Here is a 22,407-nt window from a genome sequence, read left to right as displayed (position 1 = left end):
GTTGAAATCTTTTTTGAAGCATGTCACATTTACTAAATTTGTGCTGCAATCTGTTTATAATTATCATCATAATTATAATTTATACAGCGTCATAAACATTCCTGGAGAATTTCAAGGAAACACAGTAGTCAATTCCTGCCTTGTGGAAGTTACAATATGAGTATTATCAACAAGCAAACCAATACTGCCTTATCTAAAGCTCTCTGAAAAAATGGAAAGCCTCCCAGTAAATTGAAATGAGAATCCTTTTGCAGAGAAGAATTTCAGAACACAACCATACCTTGGAAGTATTTATAGTAGGGCATATGCATTTGTGTATTTGTTTTGTACAATATTTAATCAATAATTTACTTGTATTTAAGGAAATTTACTAATTTAATGCTTTATGACCCATTCCAAAGAGTTTAAAAATCCTTTTTAAGAGAGATTTATGAGAAAAAAAGTTAATAGCGTTATAAATATGGTGTGGCAGGAATCCATGGATTTTTTTCTTTATATCTAAATTGAGGAATTTTACACCTAGTGAAGGTAGAAAACCAAGAGCCTTAACAAGAACTATCTAAAGTAGAGACAAAAAATGTTGATGCATCAAACATGGGGAAGCCAGTAGCATTTGCAGGGACCAAGCACCTCTCAGGATTTGTCTCATTCTTTCAGGACAGAGAGAAAAAGAAGCGATTGGGCTTCAACTGCAGGCAGGGGAAGGTAAGAACATTTCTAAGGGTTCTATAGAGCTGTATGACACCTCCAAGTTCCCTGGGGAATTCATTCTAACCACGGTTCAGAGCCTACAAAATACAACTCCCCAAAAAGCTTCACAGACCCCTTCACAGACCAACTGCCATTAACCTTCTTCCTCTTTCCCCCCATTTCCTCCCATTTGGAAACACCAAATAGAAAAGTGGAGAGAAGTGAATGAAGAATGAGAATCCATGGGGAGGAGGACAACCACAGGGCAATGAGGAGCTGTGACAGGGCAGTGAGCTGTTCCTCTCTTCTCCCAGTTAGTGGCTTCTATTTCAACTGTCTCTCTGTTGTGGGAATGTACTAGTCTTCTCACCTGCTACTTTCTCCACAGAGAAAGGTCAAGGGGCACTGGATGTTTCTCTTCCGAGGGGGGACACGAAGAGCGGGCACGTCACCCTGACTGCCAACTCACGCCTGTTATTTCCCTTTTATGTTCTTGCCATACACAGAGAAACTAGATAAAAACAGGTAGAGCCACAGTTGATACTTGATTTATTTTTTCTTCTATGATTTATAAATATACTGTGGTTAAGGGTACAAACTGTGTGCTACTCTGAGAGTTTTAATTATTTGATTCTATTGATCTAGACAATTTTGGGGGGAAATTAAGAATCATGAGAATTGATCTAAGGCTTCTGAACATTTGAAGGCTGTTCACCAGAGCGATGTGGGTCGGGTAAAGCCAGTTTTGGGAGAATACCAGGGATGCCTTCTCGCACCTCTTGTTATTAATTTATATATTAATGATGCGGTGGATGGTTAAAGGAAAATTAATTTTCGCCTCCACACATTAAAGGTAGACTTCTCTCAGTGGTTCTATATGCTGATGACGTGGTTGTTTTATCACAAACTCCATGAGGAATCTTTTGGCTGTTATCTCAATCGTCCTCTTATTTAACTTCCAAGACCTGGTTCTCATTTATAATGAGACCAAGTCATGATTTCTGGGAAGACGCCTCCGCGAATTGAGTGGGAGATAGGAGGCCACCCTGTAGAACAATCTCTGCTTTGACTTATTGAGGGATGAAGTTTCATGATTCAGGCAGCTGGTCCCCTTTTTATAAAGACTTAAAACAACAGGCCCTTAGCTCTGCTCAAGGGGTGCTGTGTTTTACCTGCTCATATGGTGGGAGCAGATTTGCCCCTATGCTAAGAATTTTTAATGTTAAAATAATATTGCAGATGCTCTAAGAGCATGTCTACATCATAATAGAAGAAAAACTGGGACTGGCCCATGGCAGCTGACTCAGGCTCGTTGTGCTCTTGTGGTTTCATTGCTATGTAGGCTTTTGGATCTGGCTAGAGCCCAAGCTTTGGGACTGTCCCTCCACACAGAATCCTGGAGCCCAAGCTGTAGCCCCAGTCCAGACATCTATGCAGCAGTGAAACAGCCCCACAGCCTGACGCCAGCCACAGGTGTCTTGTCGCTGAGCAGGCATTCCCTCTGAGGTCAACTTTGGATCAGGGGATCAAATTTCAGCCTTAGAGATCAGCTATGCTGCTGTAGCTCTTGCAGTGTAGACATACCCTAAGTATGGCAGCGTCTAGCCCTTAACACTCACAGCTCTGCTTCCCTGGGTGAAAAACTAAGGGTACGTCTACACTACGGGATTATTCCGAATTTACATAAACCGGTTTAACAAAACAGATTGTATAAAATCGAGTGTGCGCGGCCACACTAAACACATTAAATCGGTGGTGTGCGTCCACGGTCCGAGGCTAGCGTCGATTTCTGGAGCATTGCACTGTGGGTAGCTACTCCGTAGCTATCCCATAGTTCCCGCAGCCTCCCCGGCCCTTTGAATTTCCGGGTTGAGATCCCAGTGCCTGATGCGGCAAAAATCATTGTCGCGGGTGGTTCTGGGTAAATGTCGTCAGTCACTCCTTCCGCTGGGAAAGCAATGGCAGACAAGCATTTCATGCCTTTTTTTACCTGGATTGCCCTGGAATATGCCATAGCATGGCAATCATGGAGCCTGTTTCGCCTTTTGTGACTGTCACCGTATGTGTACTAGATGCCACTCACAGAGGCGATTCAGCAGCGCTACACAGCAGCATGCTTTTGCTTTTGCATGATAGCAGAGATGGTTGCAATCTTCCCGCAAGATAATTTTGTTTTATCTCTTTTCCATTTGTATGCCATGAAAATAGTACCATGGAGCAATGAGATGGGGTTATACATCAAGCTGTGAGAGAACCCACTTCTCTTAAAAACAACAAATGAAATGAATTAGTAACAGTGGTAGAAAATAAATACTGATCTGTCCATGTGGGCGTGTAGAAATACAAACAGTTGCATTGACCTCGGTGGTTCAATCACCCATGTGTGGATTTAAAATTCAAGAGGGATTCATGTTTTTATTTTTTAATCTCCTTCCATTTAAAAATATGGATTACCAATCAGAAGGACAATAGCAGGTCCCCACCCCTTCCCCCATGACAAATGTGCACTTGTTAGTTTTGTGTTTTCACAACAACTTGATTTTATTATAAGTGCGGGGATCAATCTGTTTCTGGGTGATTAAAGTCTCCAGTTTGGATTTCCCCAGTTCAGAAGGTACTTTGCATCCCCAGTAATGGTGTTTCAAACCAAGTTTCTTCAGAAATTTTCTGCCCATCTCTAATAAGCACCTTTCCCCAGTAGAATTATAGCCCCACTATAGGGCTACACTGCTTTACTTTATGATAATTAGAGCAACTTAATTTGCACATGAGCTGAGAGGGTTTGCAAGCACTTTGGAGCATGGGATTAGAAGATAAAAGGATCTTGCTAAAATGAAGAATTGCTCTTAATAAAATATAATGGAATTCAATGAAGTACTTCTCTTAGGAAGGCAAAATTAAATGCACAACTGTAAAATGGGGAATAACTGGCTAGGTGATTGAGCTGCTGAAAAGGATCTAGGGGCTTTAATGGATTACAAATTGAATATGAGTCAACGTGATGCAGTTGTAAAAAAGATTATTGTAACTCTGCAGTGTATTAACACAAGTATTGTATGTAAGACATGGGAGGTAATTGTCCTGCTCTGCCCAGCATTAGCGAGGCCACATCTGGAGTGCTGTGTCCAACTCTTGATGCCACAGTTAAAGAAGGATGTGGCCAAATTGGAGAGAGTCCACAGGAGAGCATCAAAAAAGGATGAAAGGTTTAGAAAATCTGACCTGGGAGGAGAGGTGAAGATACCTGGGCATGTTTAGTCTTTTGGAAAGAAGACTGAGGGGGAGGAACCTATTCACAGTCTTCAAATATTTAAAGGGCTGTTATAAAGAGGATGGTGATCAACTGTTTTCTAGGTCCATTGAAGGTAGGACAAGAAGTAATGGGCTTAATTTTCAGCAAGGGGGGCATAGGTTAGATATTAGGAAAACTCTCTAACTAAATTAAACTCCAGAATAGGCTTCCAAGGGTGGTTGTGGAATCCCCATCATGAGAGATTTTTAAGAACAGGTGGGGTGAACACAGAGTCATATCATGTTGACCAAGGAACACAAGATGGGTAGGCAAAGAAGAAGTGGCCGCAGAAGTAAGTTGCTGACTGGAGCTAAACCAATAAATGTTCGTTATATGTCCCAAAATGTTTTGCACAAACCACTGTGGCCTAACGTGTCCTATGCAAACTGGGATGACTCAAGATGTTTTGCACAAAGATGATGGAATCTCCCAGAGACAAAGCTGCAACAATTCCAACGTTCAAATTGAGGTTGGACATTTCAAATCTTCACTAGAACCACAGTTAATTTTCTTATTAAGGTCCCCTTCACCCCTATATTTCCATGATTCTAAAAGACTTTAAATAAAAAATCTCTCCTGACTTTAAAATTGACCTGTCTGCAACACAAACAGCCACACAGGGAAGGACACAGAGTCATATCAAGTTGGCCAAGGAACACAACATAGGGAGGGCAGTGCGAAGTGGCCTGTAGAAGTAAGTTGCTGACAGGAGCTAAACCAATAAATGTTCATTATATGTCCCAAGACATTTTGCACAAACCATTGTGGCTTAACGTGTTCCTATTCAAACTGGGATGGCTCAAGATACTTTGTACAGAGATGATGGAATTTTCCAGAGACAAATTAGCAACAATTGCAACATTCAAATTGAAGTTGGACATTTCAAATCTTCACTAGAACCCTGGGTCATTTTCTGATCAGCGCCCCCTGCTGTTTTACCAAGTAGAAACCATGCTTTTAGAGTATGTATAAACCATGCTGTTCTGGTCAAACTGTCAGTCACTGAAGCAAAAATAACTGGCTGAGAGAGACAGCAAGTTGGGCTGTTATCATCTGGCTACTGAGAGCCCCCCTCCAAGCCTGGCAACTGCTAAAGTCACATCATGAAGTCAGATAATCCCCCTAATAACTCTTCCTGTAAAATACGATCTAGAGAGATGCCTGTGAGATCCAGAAAGAGAAGAACACAGCTGTCATAACCCCTTGAGTCAATGAACTACTTGAATGATCTTTCTAACTAGCTTCAGAAACCACTCAGGGCTCCAGGGAAGCTGTGCTGAAGAACACGCCGTCCTGCCAATTTTAATGGAGAAGTAGCATTAATGCATGTGATTTCTTTATCCAAATGAAAACGTGGTAATTTTAAAAATATCTGAGTTAAAATCAATTGACAGGATGATTCCCGTTATCCAAATTCCCTTTATCCAGACATACTAGTTATCCTAAAGAACAGTGTGTTCCCCCTGTAGGGCTCAGTTAGTTAATCACCTGCTCACTAACTAACATTATGGCTGTGAGAACTTTGATTTGGGAGGATTTCTGGAATTAGGGATGGGGACAGCAAGAGAAAGGGTCGGAAATAAGGGAGAAGGTAGGGGAGGAGAGAAAAGATGGGACAAGGAAGAGAGCGAATAGATGAGGGGGGAAAAGGTGTTGAGATGAAGACAGAAAAGAGAAGTGTTCAGGGAGAGAAAGGAGAGGAGGTGACAGGAGAGCAGGGCAGGGAGTTGGGGAAGGAAGGGATGCAGAGAGGAGGGTAAAGGAGAAAAAAGGAAAGAAGGAGGGGAGAGGACAGGGAATTTGGCCAGCTCTTTTATTAACATCCCCCTCGTGCTGACCCACAGAGCATGTGTGTCTCTTACATCCCTCTCCCCGCCAGGAGCCGACTGTGCATCTCACTCTATGGAGAATCCTGCATGTCACTCTGGATGTCTTTGCTTCTATTTGGTGACCAAGACAGCTGTTGTCACACCTGTTCTCTGGTGCTTCAGTCTAGGACACTCTTACAGTTGATATATGTAAAACATGGTGCTTCTTTCCAGATAGAGAGCAACAATATTAATTGAACATTTCTGCCCTTTCTGTATCATTATTATGATTTTACCATCCCCATGGAGTAATGGGCCTGTACCAGTGTTAGAATCTCTTTTGTTCCTGAAATACTTAAATAAAACTCCTTGTTCTCCTTGGCCCTACCACCATGGAGTCTTCCCTGATCTCTTGAGCTTCACTGATATTGCTGCAGTTCATTACTTCTACTTTCTATTCATTGCTATCTACTTCTGCTTTTCCCCAATTTTTTTCCCTAATTTTTGCCATTACTTTCTTTGCAGACTGATACCGGGGAGACACTGCACTCTCTTCTGGGGAATCTCCTCCCTCAGAAGCACAGCTGGCTGCACTTTAGTGGCAATAAAAAAAAGAAAATCATAGCAAGATTACAGCTTCTGCCTAGTTAAGGCTGTGATAAGATAAAATATTTTAGGGTCCATACACGAGAGGACCCCAACCCAAAAGGCAAAGCCTGGAGCCCCATGCCTAATCCATAAGGATCCCTCATTGTTGAACTCTTTGCATATACCCTGAAAGCATGGACTTGAATGTGGGACCTGGCTGTAGGGCTGAGTCACTGAAGGGACAGATCATTGCAGGGAAAGGGGAGCACCGGGAAAGAAAAGAGCCTGATCTACTTCCTGACCATGAGGTGGTGCCGGGGTGAGTGTTCCCCTTCACAATCCTCCATGTCTAAAGAGTAAATTTAAATAACAACCCCCCAATCTGTGTGGAATTTTTGAGGCATGTTCCTATGGCAGGGGTTAGTTTCAGGGAGTCTTTAGGGTGGCGCTGGATAAGGCTTTTGGTAGACCACTCAGGATTTCGTCTTCATGATAGTTCTTAAGATCATCATATCCCTCCTGCCTTTCTCTTCTCTCCTTTCCAGAGAGAGTCTCAGCAGGTCCTACCAACTCCACTCGGACTGAGGAGAGCTGCCCTTCATACCCAGCAGGCTTTCTTAGCAGCCTAGACTTCCCATGATTGCTGGACTACAAGTCCCAGAATTCAAGGGATTCCCCTGGGTTCATCCTAAAGGAGGGTTATGTCATGTCTTTGTTGCTGCCTGCTGTCTCTGCCAGGGCCGGCTCTAAGTTTTTTGCTGCCCCAAGCAAAAAAAAAAATTGGCTGTCCCCCCTCCCCACTTTTTTCTGGCTTTTACATGTTTGCACTTTGCAGTGTTTTTGTTTTGTTTTTGTTTTTTGACTGTTTAAAATTAAAAAAAATGAAAACAGACAATTTTGAGCTAATGAAAAAACGATTTCCTACTAGTGCACTCATTTAACTTTAAGCATTGAGAATTGTTTGAGAAAAGCTTGTCTTGGTCTAATCAACTGTGAATAATTTACATTCTGAGTCCAACTTTTCAGTATAAGTGAATCTGACTTTTCTCAAAGCTGTATGTGTGTTTGAAAGAACAATTTTCCCCGTTTTCTAAATATATTCTCCTATTCAGCCCTTTTTTTTACCAAAGTGACAGAATCTGCCAACCCTATTGCTGTTCCAGTGCCACATTTCCATGCTATGCTAAGCCAGTCCTTCGGCAGGGAGTATTTCTTGTTAGAATGGCACAGGAACAAAGGTAAAGCACACACAAAATCTGCGGAGGTTCCTTTGCTCTGGCAGGAGAGGGAAAAAATCACTGTCAAATCTGGTTCCCAACTGAGATCAGACTGATTGATTGTAGTAACAAAGCCAAGTAAAGTTTAAAATGGATTTAAGGTTAACAGTGTGGCCTTGTAACAGACCCTTTGAGCTTTTTGACGACAGTCTCTGGCTTTTGTCCTTTTGGGGCACAACCTGAAAGTTACTTGTTATCTGTATTTATTTTTTGGAGCTCTGATCTCAGAGCATAACTTTTTGAAGAATATATTGGTACATCTGTAAAAGAATTTACCATTTTTTGTTTAATCTTTAAAACGTTTGCATTTTGAAATAAGACGCCTTTTTCCATTTATATGTAAGTGTGATTTCCCCAAAGGATGGAGTATTTATTTGTTTTATTTGACCAAAGTTAAATATATATTGTCCTCTTTCAGGTAAGATCCTATTCATGTGCTGGAGCAACTTATATGAAGGAAATATACATATAAAGCATTTAAATAATGCAGTAAAAGCATTTAACTATTGTACTGCTGTTGTAGTACTTGTTATAGTACTGTTGAGAAATATATTTTGGTTTCTGAGCCTTTATTAGAAATTTAAACATTCTTAATGGTCATCTCATTAACTATTTGTCCTGGGAATGTTGTTTGTTTTCACCTAAGAAGCAAAGCATAGAAAGTGTGTGCTTAGGGTCTGATCAGAGGCTCACTAAAGACAATGGAAAGAGGGCTGCCGACTTTAGTGGGCTTGGGATTCATAGATTCATAGACTCTAGGACTGGAAGGGACCTCGAGAGGTCATCGAGTCCAGTCCCCTGCCCTCATGGCAGGACCAAATACTGTCTAGACCATCCCTGATAGACATTTATCTAACCTACTCTTAAATATCTCCAGAGATGGAGATTCCAAAACCTCCCTAGGCAATTTATTCCAGTGTTTCACTACCCTGACAGTTAGGAACTTTTTCCTAACTTCCAACCTAAATCTCCCTTGCTGCATTTTAAGCCCATTGCTTCTTGTTCTATCATTAGAGGCTAAGGTGAACAAGTTTTCTCCCTCCTGCTGATGACACCCTTTTAGATACCTGAAATCTGCTATCATGTCCCCTCTCAGTCTTCTCCTTTCCAAACTAAACAAACCCAATTCTTTCAGCCTTCCTTCATAGGTCATGTTCTCAAGACCTTTAATCATTCTTGTTGTTCTTCTCTGGACCCTCTCTAATTTCTCCAAATCTTTCTTGAAATGCGGTGCCCAGAACTGGACACAATACTCCAGTTGAGGCCTAACTGGTGCAGAGTAGAGCGGAAGAATGACTTCTTGTGTCTTGCTCACAACACACCTGTTAATGCATCCCAGAATCACGTTTGCTTTTTTTGCAACAGCATCTCACTGTTGACTCATATTTAGCTTGTGGTCCACTATAACCCCTAGATCCCTTTCTGCCGTACTCCTTCCTAGACAGTCTCTTCCCATTCTGTATGTGTAAAACTGATTGTTCCTTCCTAAGTGGAGCACTTTGCATTTGTCTTTATTAAACTTCATCCGGTTTACCTCAAACAATTTCTCCAATTTGTCCAGATCATTTTGAATTATGACCCTGTCCTCCAAAGCAGTTGCAATCCCTCCCAGTTTGGTATGATCTGCAAACTTAATACGTGTACTTTCTATGCCAACATCTACGTTGATGAAGATATTGAACAGAGCCGGTCCCAAAACAGACCCTTGTGGTTCCCCACTTGTTATACTTTTCCAGCAGGATCGGGAACCATTAATAACTACTCTCTGAGTACGGTTATGCAGCCAATTATGCACCCACCTTATAGCAGCCCCATCTAAATGGTATTTGCCTAGTTTATCGATAAGAATATCATGCAAGACCGTATCAAATGCCTTACTAAAGTCTAGTTATACCACATCCACCGCTTCTCCCTTATCGACAAGGCTCGTTATCCTGTCAAAGAAAGCTATCAGATTGGTTTGACACGATTTGTTCTTTACAAATCCATGCTGGCTATTCCCTATCACCTTACCACCTTCCACGTGTTTGCAGATAATTTCCTTAATTACTTGCTCCATTCTCTTCCCTGGCACAGAAGTTAAACTAAGTGGTCTGTAGTTTCCTGGGTTGTTTTTATTTCCCTTTTTATAGATGGGCACTAGATTTGCTCTTTTCCAGTCTTCTGGAATCTCTCCTGTCTCCCATGATTTTCCAGAGATAATAGCTAGAGGCTCAGATACCTCCTCTATTAGCTCCTTGAGTATTCTAGGATGCATTTCATCAGGCCCTGGTGACTTGCAGGCATCTAACTTTTCTAAGTGATTTTTAACTTGTCCTTTTTTTATTTTATCTTCTAAACCTACCCCCTTCCCATAAGCATTCACTATGTTAGGCATTCCTTCAGACTTCTCAGTAAAGACCGAAAGAAAGAAGACATTAAGCATCTCTGCCATTTTCAAGTTTCCTGTTACTGTTTCTCCCTCCTCACTGAGCAGTGGGCCGACCCTGTCCTTGGTCTTCCTCTTGCTTCTGATGTATTGATAAAAAATCTTCTTGTTTCCCTTTATTCCCATAGCTAGTTTGAGCTCATTTTGTGCCTTTGCCTTTCTAATCTTGCCCCTGCATTTCTGTGTTGTTTGCCTATATTCATCCTTTGTAATCTGACCTAGTTTCCATTTTTTATATGACTCCTTTTTATTTTTTAGATCATGCAAGATCTCGTGGTTAAGCCAAGCTGGTCTTTTGACATTTTCCCTATCTTTCCTACCCAGCGGAATAGCTTGCTTTTGGGCCCTTAATAGTGTCCGTTTGAAAAACTGCCAACTCTCTTCAGTTGCTTTGCCCCTCAATCTTGATTCCCATTGGACCTTACCTTATACCTCAGCCTCTTATAGTCCAACCTTGTTAACTAAATTAAAATCCAATAAGCCTGGTGATGAACTAGGCTCTGGGGAGCTTTCAGTCCATGCTGAGGCTCTCCCTCCCTCTCGTTGCCCACTGAAGTGCTCCAGGTGGGACTGTCTGGAGGGATCCTCCATCGAGCTGCCCACTGCCTGCTGATCGCGAGCTGCACCCAGCATTGGCACTAAAGAGGCAGCATCAATGTGCTTGTCTTGCAAACCAACTGCAATAGGGCAAAGTTTGGGGGCAGGGTTGGGGGTGGGGGCGCCCTTTGCTAAACTCCCTGGAATCCCCGTGCAGCAATTTGGAAAGCGAGGTTAAAGCAGATGAGGAGGAGTCTGACAGCGTGTGTGTGTTTCTCACGGGCTGGCATCGCTGGCGTGGAGGACAGCTCTGCATCGCCAAGTCTAGCGAGTAGCTAGAGTGGAGGAGGCGGCGGTAGAGGCTGTGCACAAGGCTCTCAGCAGGGGCAATTATTGCTCCAGCTGTTTGGACAAAGACACACAATCCTAAGAGGGGAAAGGGAGGCGGATTTGGCAGCCCAGGAGCGGTGGCTGCGTTGCCTGCCTGGAGCCGGGCTCGTGCGGGCTGAGCTGGTGGGCTCGCAGTGACTGGGATTTCCCTCCCCCTCCCTCCTGCGGGAGGCTGGAGCTGGGCAGAGGTGTCAGGCACCTGTCCGGGGGCGGGCTTGGCTCGAACGCTGGGGCTCCAGAGCCACTGGAGAGGGGAACCCTTGGATCCGCTTCTCAGCCAGGTTCCCGGCTCCAGCAGCCAGGGGCTGCTCCAGGGAAGGGACCTGCCTCCCCCTGCATGTGCCTGGATGGAGCTGGCGCTGCTTCCTGGGTCTAGCCGCCGCCTGCTCCCCCAGTGCACAAGCCTGGGCCTGGGCGCAGCCGCCCGACAGGAGCCGCCCATAGACATGGGCTTGTACCAGGGCCGTACTCGTGCAGCTGCCCGGCCTTAGCCCATGAGCCGAGCCGCTGCCCGGAACTCGCCAGCCGCCTGCGCTTCCCATGTGCTCCAGCCTGCACCCGGGCGCCACCACTGGCTGGGACTAGCTGCCTCCTCCCCTGGCGGATGCTGCCAGGGAGCGGGCGGAGCGCGCAGACAGGGAGGGGGCTGCCGCCAGAGCCAGAGCGCCTGTGCCCTCCGCGCTCACCCTCTTTACTTTCAGATGGTGATCATGGCAGGGACCGTGATGCTGGCTTATTACTTCGAGTTCAGGGACACCTTCACGGTTAACATGAAGGGCTTCTTCTGCCTCAGGGCTCTTACCCAGGGCTGGCTCTAGGTTGCCGCCCCTGGAAATGTGCCGCCCAAAGCATGTGCTTGTTTTGCTGGTGCCTAGAGCCGGTCCTGGATATTTGTCTCATACGGACACTTCCCGAACAGCATGTTCTTTCCTAGAAGCAGCGTGACATTTTTTAAATAAAGATGCTGCTGACATTATGTTCCATGCTTGAGAATTACAAACCCCCATATTCTTACATGTAGCTATCACTGCGTGTTTTCCTTCCATCATCGTAACAATCATTTACCTTTTGACCATATTTTAAAACTGTATTCTAATGACTTAGGGCAGTGTTTCCCAAACTTGGGATGCTGCTTGTGTAGGGAAAGCCCCAGGTGGGCCGGGTCGGTTTGTTTACCTGCCACGTATGCCAGTGCAGCCGATCGCAACTCCCACTGGCTGCGGTTCGCTGCTTCAGGCCAATGGGAGCTGCTGGAAGCGGCGTGGGCCGAGGGACGTATTCCTCTAGGAATTTCCAAGATATTACCAGGGTGCTTATCTCTGATATACAGAGCAAGTTAGCCTTGCTGGTCCTTGAAAGGACGCAGATAAAGCCCTCTGATCAATGATAGGCCCACAAGCAGTAATTCTTCAAAAACAGAAATAATATTAATTTAGAAATGAGTGGGAGGATCTTTTAGCGGGGGTGGGGTCATATGCCACCTCTTGCTTCAGGTTACATGTCAATCTCTGCCCCAGTATTTGCCCTAATTGGTCAAACTCCTCTTGAGGCAGGCCTATGGGTCACCCAAAGGGCTAGAGATAGGCACAGAGTCCAGGTTTCTTATATCCTAGTCCTGTGCTTTAGCCACTAGACTGCACAGTCTCCCCTGGTCATACATTAACCCGTATCCTCACACAATGCCTTTCCCAGTAAAGAGAAGTCCCGCTAGGTCTGGTCCCTGAAACGTTCATTATAAGGGCTGTGAGGAAGACCTGGGTTCAGGGCAGGGGGAAGGGCAATGAGAGAAGGAGCTGGTTTGTGGAGAAAAGCTTGAGGTAACTTCAGGGGCACCATTTCAGGTTTTGGTGTGCGGAACATTAATCGTGTTTCCTGGGACTACTTAGGCACCTGAAAACTCGCGATTTTGTATATAAGGTGGTGGTCCCACAACCAAGAAATATAGGGGTGGGGGGGAGATCAGCTCACAAAGTTTGAAAACCGCTGAGGATGCAGGCAGGGGGTAACTAGTGGCTGTGTGCAGCCATGGAGGTAGCTCAGGTTCCAGGCGGGGATGTACTTCAGGGGCCAGGCAGTAGGTTGCTAGGGGCTGTGTTCCTGGAGGGGTGTAGCTCAGGGTGCAGGCAGGGGGTATGTAGGGGCAGAGAGGGATGTAGCTCAGGATGCAGGGAGGGGCTCAGTCCAAGAAGGTTCTGATACTGCAGGCCCAGCCATACGCTCAGTCCCTAGTTGGCACAGTGGGGGCAGCTCTGTGGATCAGTGGCTGGGGTGAGGTGCGTGCGCTGCCCAACCACTTCCACAATGGGCAGGCCGAAGGGAACACCCCAGCATCAGCTCCCATCCTGTTCTGCGCAGCATATCAGCAGGCGAGGAGCAATGCCAGCGGTGGCCCAATAGTGGGGGGCGGGGCAGCATGGCTGCAAACAACAGCGGAGTGGGCAGAGAGGGTGGGGAGAGGAAGGGCAGCACCTTCCCTTCTGCTGCGTACAAATCGGTACAAATCTAGCTGGGGTTGGGGGAGGCCTTTCCTAAATGGTGCCCCCAGGGTAACAATATTTTGCTGCCGCAAAGATATGCAAAGAAGCTGTGAGCTCCGTTGTTTCTCCCTCTCCATGGCAGGACCCATGTGGCTGCCTCAGTTACACCCTCACTTGCAACTTTGCTCAGGTTTCTAAGCCTGGGTCTTTGGGATTTGCGATGCCCTTTGGGCTCTTGCATGGGAGTCTGCTGCACAGGGCAGGGTCTGGACACTCAGAAACAAAAGAAGGGAACTTCATGATGGGGAGGGTTGGGAGGCGAGGAGAGCAGATGGAGGGCGGACATGCCATGGAGCACTGATGTGGGCATTACACACCACGCAGCCGAGCTGGGACTGACCCGATCTCCTCTGACAACAACACCAACAAAACGGCTTTGTCAAAGGACCAAGGGAAAGGTCACAATTTATCCACGTGAGCTCCCTGAAACATATAAATATGAATGTCCCCTGGTCTAGGAACACCCCTGGGTGGATTTCACATACAGCAGTGACCATTTATTTTATTTACATGTAGTTAAAATAAAAGAAGGAAGGGATTTTTATGGAAAAGAAACAGCAAAACAGCCCCTGTGTGCAATCAAAACACTCACAGACATGTTTGTAATACACCACAACCAGCAGCTACTTTTATTAAAAAGAGAAGAACAAGCTATTAGGGGTGACACAAGGGCTCCCTTGTGGATTTTTTCCAGCTTGCGAGATTCTTTGCAGCCCGGATGAAAAGCGTCCAAGGATTTTAGAAGCAAGGCGTCCGCTGCCAGATTCCCAGAGATCCTGCATTGACCATCTCTGCTGCCATCACTCACCCTCCCTAGAGCAAAAAGGGAAGAAACTTTCACTTTCTATGTTTATAGCCATTAAAACAAGGACAATATAACGTTACATTTCAAATTCAAGCTAGAGCAGGAATTTCCCCATCATTTAATAGTGTGTTCACATGTAACTCCAACAGACCGTGCCTGACATCGCTTGGGATTGAACGTGGAGCCTCTGGAGTTTAATGCATGACCCTCTATCATATGAGCTAAAAGCCAGCTTCCTCTTAAGCTAAGGTTATAGAACAGATTCAGTCTATCTATTATATTTAAATGTGTACTGACTGGCTTCTGAAGTAAAAATACTGGACTTCCGAACATGGATCTCCCCTCCCTTTGCCCCTAACTGTCCAGTAAAGGAATCACATTCTCATTTCCTTACAAAAGTCCGTCCTAATAACATTCTACACAGTTAAAGTGACAACAACAACAACAACAACAAAAGTCCCTAGGTGATTAAAAAAAGAACCCTGGCAAATTACCGGTAAGTATAAAAGCGGCTAGAAATATGATGTACAATATCATAGAAATGTTCATCAAACTTTCCATCGAGGGAATTAATCAAAATTGTGAATTTTAAAAATATTGACTATGATATATAGAAAAATAAAACCAAAAATATGTACGATGTAGAACAATGCGACTCAGGGCCGTGTTTAGTTTTCCTTTCAAACACATTTTTGTCCATAGCTAAAACTAAAACAATAAATATTTAATTAGAGGATGAATATGTTATTCTTAAAGAATGCCTGAACTATTCTGTCTGCCAGCTCACGTAAGCCTAAAGCCTGACCCTATTCACATGGTACTTCCCTATCTGATGATAATCTCTGTACATATTCAATGAAGCAGCCAGGTGTGTAGCAGTGCAGTTGCTACCATGGAGTTCCTCTCTTCACCTCTGCTACCTCAAAACTGCCCCTATGGTAATTTAGGCTTGGTCTACACTAGGAAATTTGGTTGGTGTCACTATGTAGCTCAGAAGTATGAAAAATGCACACCACTGAGTGACGCAATGAAACCGAACTAACCCCTGGTGAAGACAGCGCTAGGTTGATGGGTGCATTCTCGCATTGACGCACATACCATCTGTCGGGGAACGGCATTGCCTACACTGATGGGAGAACCCCTCCTGTTAGTGCAGGTAATGTCTTCGCTCAAGCGCTTGGCTCAGCTGCAGCGGTGTTGCTGTGCCACTGTAGCAGTTTGGGTGTAGCGAAGAAGCCCAAACTGTCTGCGTAATCCCCCACCCCTCCCAACTTCCTCTGTGAGTCCTGTCCCTGCTGTGAAATTAATTTGAGCACGCTGGGCACCTTATACAAGGCTAAGGGGAAATCCAGCAGTTAACAAGAAGAACACAAATAGAACTGGCTACAGAGAAGCAATGAGACTAAGTTAACTTAACTGTAGGAAACGTCATGTTTAAACCAGTAAAAAGAAATTCTGAGCAATGCTAGCACTGAAGTGACCCAGGTTTTTATCTGCTCTAGAATTCTAAAAGGAGAAATGCGAAGGCATCAAGTATGGACTGAGTTACCTTAAAGACTGAAAGTAGCATCAATCCTTAAAGGCACTATTGCTTATTGAATTGTATTGCAGAGTGAGCATATCTGATAATATACATGTATGACCCACGGGTCAGTGTGTGTTATGAATTCCCCTCGATGGAGGCTGTGAGTCAGTTACAGGCTCCATCTAGAGACTGGCTCTTTTGTTCAATCTGAAGTCACTTGAGCATTTAGCTCTGGAGGGCTCTGGGTCAAACCACAGAGTCCTGGACCCAGGAAGCAAGGCAGCCTTCACACTGGTGCTCACAAGTGCCTCTGTCCCACAAAAACACACAGGAACAATTTCATCCTCAACAAAGATCCCCATGTTTGCAGCTCATGCCTCAGGTAGTTATTGAAAATAGGATCCTTCTGTCAGTCACTGGAAGAGCGACATAACATTTCTGAAAGGATTAAAAGTATAAGTGCCTATCAGAAACAGTGTTGCTGGTTATTCTAATTTTTCTGTGACAGATGTGATCATTTTATACTGGGATACGACACACACACCCTTAAACATAGCTCCATACTTGTTCATGTTTCTTTTTGGTAAATTAAGCATTAATGTTGTAAAGAGCAGCCATTTTGATCTCACAGGTGCTGCACAATGATACAAAGGAGACGCATCCCCCCATACTCTCTCCTGGGAAATATACTTTACTCCTTCACCGCTGTTTTCCATATTCTTAAATGAAACAACAATGGGACGTACCCCACAGACTGGCCACAGACGCTGTCTGTATGACGCCATGATGACAAGCCAGAGGGGCTTCAAAATGGGTGGGGGAGAGTAACTGCAATACATGAATAATACATGGCTCACATGTAGCACTGATCACTATGCAGAGTCTGGGCTGCTCTGGGTTGTGGACAGACCTTAGGCAGCTTGAGTAAAGCAGCTGTAAGGTTACTCTAACTCTAACATGTAAACCTCAGATAGTCCAGAATCAGGGCAGCACAGAATTTTCCTTTCGCCCATGTCAGGGTTGTGCCGTGTGCTTTGATCCGGCAAGGTCATTAAACAGCAGCTATAGAAAGGAGAGACACAATATTCTGTTTACACAGTGATGTCTCCCTTGTGGCATCCTGAACTTACCCAATTACTGCGACAGCAACTCCGAAAACGATTGCACCTTCCAATTTGACTCATATTGCTGAAACAGAAACGGCTGCAGATTCCCCCAGCACGTCTACAAGCAAAGGGGCTATTGATGAACTGGGTGAATCCTGCACAAACAAAAAGTGTCTTGATTTTCATTCACACATAAGTGTAAACAAGGACTGTAATTGCAGCATGACGGGCATTTCCCATGAGCTGAATTTCCAATTCACTGAGACAAGGCCAAGTAAACCCAGTTATCTTCCTGTGCCCCCTTTCACTAGATCTTTGATAATATAGAAATGTCTGTAGTTCTGTGCCCATTCAACGGCTGCTCCTAAGAATTGAGCAAAGTGATTTAATTCTGGAGATCTGCTGGTTTCCTAGTTGCACGCTTCAGAACTGTAGCACTGAGCATGGGAGTCCTTCACAGACCCACAGCTGTACAGGATGGAAAGCAGGCAGCTGTCTGCATCACCAACTTGTAAGGCTGGGGCAATGGTTTTGCTGCCACGGTTTTGACTCTTTCTGATTCCAAACACTGATGTACAAGGCAGGATCATCAATGGTGATTGACTGAGCAGGGTTAAACCAGCTCAGCACTGGGTTGGGTGACGAACTTTTAGAATGAGAAGGGTTTAAACAAGTGCCTCCAGTCAGAACGTCTGATTTTCAGTGAGACTCGGCGCTTGGGAATACTAACTCAATCACCAATTGCCAATCTTAGACATTCCAGACAGGCTGGTCCTTATGAGAATGTGGCCCAAATGTCCTTTATCATATTAATATTAGACTATTTGAAACTAGATTTTAGCTGTGCTTTTCTTAAAGTATCCACTGTGACATTCTCCAGGGTAGAATCTGGACCACTAAACATCCATATTCCCTCATTTACTGAGGGAATATGAATGTTTAGTGGTCCAGATTCTACCCTGGAGAATCTAAAATCTAGTTTCAAATAGTCTAATATTAATATGATAAAGGACATTTGGGCTACATTCTCATAAGGACCATTGATGATCCTCCAACCTGTGATACCTCCTACACTGCTCTGCTGTGAAAGCAACCACTTCTCGTCCGGCTCATGCACAACCCCTAGCATGGAACGTCACTCCCAGCTGAATTATAGGAAAAATTCCAGCAAGACACTTCTGCAGAGCTTCACCAGCCAATTCCGAGATGCAAAATACAAAGTCATGGCTTTTTTCAGAGTCATGGCTTCCCAGGATGGAGTCCCTCATCCTATAACTGTGGCCAACCTTCTTTGTTCCTAGATCCATGCATTTAGATTTAGCTTTATGACGGTTAGCTTATTTCCAGTTTACAAAGTGATCCAAATCCCTCTCTATGAGTGCCTTGTCCCTTAATTTTTGTCACCAGCTAACTTTATAGGTGATGATTGTATCGGTTGTTTTCTTCAGGTCCTTTATAAAAAGTTTAACTAGTATCATGTCAGGAACCAATCAATCCCTGTAGGACTCCACTAGGTAGAACCTTGGTGATAGTATTATAGGTCATAGTTCAGCCAAATCTGACTGGATCTTAATAGGCACCTTTCTCACCCCAGGACTATTCTCCAGTTAAATGTGAAGTATCTGCTGAAAACCATACAACTCTTTTGAAAAAAAAGCTGATAAAATTTTGATACAGAATTTTTAGAAATCTTAATACAGACTCACAATTGTCCTTCCATATTTTCTTTTCATTTCATTAAGATCTTACCTGGAGAGCTTTGGAGCACCAGGAAAAAGAGAGCAAAGAGCAGGTAGAGAATCTTCATGGCTGAAGTTTGCCTGGGAGCTCAGTGTTGCTGGAGAGAAGACACTGCAAGATAGAGAGGAGATGGAGAGTCTCTATTTATGGGCTACTGGGGATTGTGAAATACTGATCTGTTGAAATCTTTTTTGAAGCATGTCACATTTACTAAATTTGTGCTGCAATCTGTTTATAATTATCATCCTAATTATAATTTATACAGTGTCATAAACATTCCTGGAGAATTTCAGGGAAACACAGTAGTCAAGTTCCTGCCTTGTGGAAGTTACAATATGGGTATTTACAACTAGCAAACATCTACTGCCAGATCGAAAGCTCTCTGAAAAAATGGAATTTGTTTTGTACAATATTTAATCAATATTTTACTTGTATTTAAGGAAATTTACTAATTTCATGCTTTATAACCCATTCCAAAGAGTTTAAAAATCCTTTTTAAGAGAGATTTATGAGAAATAAAGTGAATAACGTTATAAATATGGTGTGGCAGGAATTCATGGATTTTTTTCTGTATATCTAAATAGAGGAATTTTACACTTAGTGATGGTAGAAAACCATGAGGTTTCCCTTTCTTTTTTCCCTCATAACAAGCATCAGCCTTAACGATAAATATCTAAAGTGGAGACAAAAAATGTTGCTGCATCAAACATGGGGAACCCAGTGGCATTTGCAGGTGCCAAGCACCTCTCAGGATTTGTCTCATTCTTTCAGGACAGAGAGAACAAGAAGTGATTGGGCTTCAGCTGCAGGCAGGGGAATGTAAGAACATTTCTAAGGGTTCTATAGAGCTGTATGACACCTCCAAGTTCCCTGGGGGATTCATTTTAACCACGGTTCAGAGCCTACAAAATACAACCCCCCGCAAAGCTTCCTACTTCCTATTTCCTCCCATTTGGAAGCAGCAAATAGAAAAGTTCAGAGGAGTTAATGGAGAATGAGAATCCATGGGGAGGAGGACATCCATAGGGCAATAGGGAGTTGTGACGGAGCAGTGAGCTGTCCCTTTCTTCTCCCAGTCAGTGCCCTCTATTTCAACTGTCTCTCTGTTGTTGGAAGGTTCTGGTCTTCTCACCTGCTACTTTCTCCACAGAGAAAGGACAAGGGGCACTGGATGTTTCTCTGCTAAGGAGGGACACAAGGAGCAGGCACCACACCCTGACTGCCACCTCACGCCTGTTATTTCCCTGTTATGTTCTTGCCATACACAGAGAAACTAGATAAAAACAGGTAGAGCCACAATTGAGAATTGCTTTATTTTTTCTTCTATGATTTATAAATATACTGTGATTAAGGGTACAAACCATGTGCTACTCTGAGAGTTTTAAAGATGGTATTTGATTCTATTGATCTAGACAATCTTTGGGCAAAATTATCAGTATCGATCTAAGACTTTTGAACATTTGGAGACTCTTCACCAGAGCGATGTGGGTCGGGTAAAGCCAGGGTTCGGAGAATAGCAGGGATGCCTTCTAGCACCTCTTGTTATTAATTTATATATTAATGATGCGGTGGATGGTTAAAGGAAAATTAATTTTCGCCTCCACACATTAAAGGTAGACGTCTCTCAGTGGTTCTATATGCTGATGACATGGTTGTATTATCACAAACTCCATGAGGCATCTTCTAGCTGTTATCTCAATCTTCCTCTTATTTAACTTCCAAGACCTGGTTCTCATTTATAATGAGACCAAGTCATGATTTCTGGGAAGAAGCCTCCGCGAACTGAGCGGGAGATAGGAGGCCACCCTGTAGAACAATCTCTGCTTTAACTTATTTCAGGATAAAGTTTCACGATTCAGGCAGCTGGTCCCCTTTTCATAAAGACAAAATAAAAGGCCCTTAGCTCTGCTCAAGGGGTGCTGTGTTTTACCTGCTCATATAGTGGGAGCAGATTTGCACCTGTGCTAAGAAATTTCAATAATAAAATAATATTGCAGATGCTCTAAGAGCATGTCTACATCATAAAAAAGGAAAAATTGGGAATGGCCCATGGCAGCTGACTCATGCTTGTTCGGCTGTGGTGGTTTCATTGCTCTGTAGACTTCTGTGTCCGGATGCAGACCAAGCTTTGGGACCGTCCCACCACACAGAGTCCTAGAGCCCAAGCTGTAGCCCCAGTCCAGACATCTACGCAGCAGTGAAACAGCCCCACAGCCTGACGCCAGCCAGAGGTGTCATGTCGCTGTGCAGACATTCCCTCTGAGGTCAAATTTGGATCAGGGGATCAAATTTCAGCCTTAGAGATCAGCTATGCTGCTGTAGCTCTTGCAGTGTAGACATACCCTAAGTATGGCAGCGTCTAGCCCTTAATACTCACAGCTCTGCTTCCCTGGGTGAAAAACTAACCGTTATCAGGGGTACAGTTGTTCTACTTCATTGACCCTACTTGGGCTCCCAGTGAGCATTGACTCCATTACAGAAGCCTTTGAAATTTCCTTCAGTTTCCCTGGCTGCAGCTGAGGCCCAGTCACTTCTCATTCTCTTTATCAGTGATCACTGATATACTGTACCAAGGCATTTGTTTGTAATAAGGAAGCAGCTACGCTTTGTTGATATGTTGTGAAACCAATGAAAAGTGAAAACCTGTAAAGTGAAGCGCACTGAAAGCTTGTAAGTGCTATTGGCTATTTCGCCTGATGATCCATTTGACTGGCATTTCTGAAGAGATCTCATAACACAGGTAGCCTTCTTCTAAGTAGCAGACGAAGTGTAGAGAATAACCAGGTACAGAGAGGAGAGTTGTTTTCTTTTACTGTGCCATTTATGTTACCAGTATTATTAGTGAGTGAAATGACTTTATGTTGCAGTATGATGAGCTATTATCTATATCTAAATCTCTCTCTCTATAGATATATATATATAAAATATCGATATGTATATAGATATATTTCTCTTTAAAATTCACCAGTCCCTACCAGACCCCACGAGACATATACCCCATCAATGATGATGCCTTGTTTACAATTACACTTTGAGACCTATCAGTTAGCCAGCTGTTAATCCATTTAATGTATGCCATGTTAGTTTTATACATTTTTTTAATCCAAATGTCATGTGGTACTAAGTTCAATGTCTTACAGAACACTAAGTCTATTGTATCAACAATATTCTCTTCATGACCCACACTAGTATTCTCATAAAAATTTATATTTTAAGTTAGTTTGACAGGATTTTTTTCCATAAACTCATGCTGATTGGCATTAATTCTGTTACCTGCCTTCAATTCTGTATTAATCCTGTCTGTAAAAACTACTCTTTTATCTTTCTTGCGATTGATGTCAGACTGATAAGCCTATAATAACCCAGGGCTTCCCGTTCAACCGTTTTAATACTGGCACAACAATAGGTGTCTACCAGTCTCCTGCAACTTCCCCAGTGTTCAAGACTTATTGAAAACCAACATTAAGGGTCTCAGCCAACTTCTCAGCCAGCTCCTTTAAAATACACAACTTTCTCCAAAATGCTCTCAGTACTCAGTGCTCTCAGATCAGCTGGGTTATGAAACTTCCGCAAACTGCAGGGTTCTGTTGTAGACACCTCCAGGTAGATTTTATTTTTTTATATAATTTCTAAAATGGACATTATGCTGCCACATCAAGTCCTATTTTGATCTTGTCTATCTTC

The sequence above is a fragment of the Mauremys reevesii genome, linkage group 3 (genome assembly GCF_016161935.1).
Source record: "Mauremys reevesii isolate NIE-2019 linkage group 3, ASM1616193v1, whole genome shotgun sequence".
NCBI classification, from domain to species: Eukaryota; Metazoa; Chordata; order Testudines; family Geoemydidae; genus Mauremys; species Mauremys reevesii.
Note: the sequence above shows the minus strand (reverse complement) of the source record.